The sequence below is a fragment of the Oreochromis niloticus genome, linkage group LG10 (genome assembly GCF_001858045.2).
Source record: "Oreochromis niloticus isolate F11D_XX linkage group LG10, O_niloticus_UMD_NMBU, whole genome shotgun sequence".
NCBI lineage: Eukaryota > Metazoa > Chordata > Actinopteri > Cichliformes > Cichlidae > Oreochromis > Oreochromis niloticus.
The window spans coordinates 24,161,519-24,162,928 of NC_031975.2; positions in this window are offsets into that span (position 1 = coordinate 24,161,519).

Genomic DNA, 1,410 nt, shown 5'->3' on the forward strand with positions numbered 1-1,410 from the left:
CTATTAATTTTATATGTTTGCAAGTTACAGAAAGTCTGTGGGGCTTTGCCGCCCCCAAATGGAAAGTTGTGGAAGTACAGCGTAAACCTAAGGCAGGCCAAAGCACAAAGTGTATACTGTATAATGATAGTAGTGAATTCAGTATGCGGTATTTGTGGTATCTGTGGTATTATGCTTGTTTAATCTGAACAAATACTGATGCTTGTTTGTGATCTGAACAATGTCACAACTGGACTTGCTGGTGTGTTTCAGATCATCGTCCTGCTGCAAGTGCACTTGAGCTTCATAGCACAAACTAACAGGACTCAAATCTTTGCAAAAGTTAAACTTTTGTTTTGTCAGTCCACAGAATATTTTCCCAAAAGTCTCGGGAATCATCAAAATCTTTTTTGGCAAGTATTAGATATTTTGTCTACTTGTTGGTCAGCAGTAGATTTCTCCTTGGAACTCTTCCATGGATGACATTTTTCTTGGACTCTTTCTTAATGTTGAATCATGAACTAACTGAGGCAAGCGAAGCCTGCAATTCTTTAAATGATGTTTCTGGTTCTTGTGGGACTTTCTGCATGAGTTGTCACAGAGTGTTTTGCCTTTGGTGGGCCAGCTACTCTTGGGAAGGTTCACCACTGTTTCCAATTTTCTCCATTTGTGGATAATAGCTCTTACTGTGGTTCGCTGGAGTCCCAAAACCTTTGAAACTCTTTGTAACCTATTCCAGACTGATAGATGTCAATGACTTTTTCTCAGCTGCTGACACTGATGTGTTGCTTTTTGAGATATTTTATCTGACTTTGTCACACAGGTTCTATTTTAATACAGTATTCAGGCCTGAAACTTAACTCAGCCCTCCTGTGGCCTAATTAAAGTCTGGACTTAAATCCAATTAAAATATTTTGAACTTAAAAAGGCTGTTCATGCAGGAAAACCCTCCAATGTGGCTGAATTTAGAAAGAAAGAAAGAAAGAAAGAAAGAAAGAAAGAAAGAAAGAAAGAAAGAAAGAAAGAAAGAAAAAAAGAAAGAAAGAAAGAAAGAAAGAAAAGGAAAGGTTTGGATAGCTTTGTTGCCTTAATAAAGGAAATTATAATTTAACGCTGCATTTTGTATTTACTTGAGTTACTTCTGTTCAATATTCAAATGTATTTAATGATTTGAAAATAAGAAATCAGAAAAGAGGCTAAGAGCTGTGGGACATGAAACATGTAATTTGAAAACATTCAAGGAGCCCATTTTGATTACTGAGTACCTTTATGAATGAATAAGGATAAGCCTTTTGTCATTTTGCCATTTGTCATTTGCCTACAGCAAAATTGGACATTGGACTTTATTTGTATTGTTTGTGTTAAGGCCAAAGCCTGAATGTGAGGTGGACCCAAAAGCAGACTCAAACGGAAGCTCAGAGTGTAGTGAAC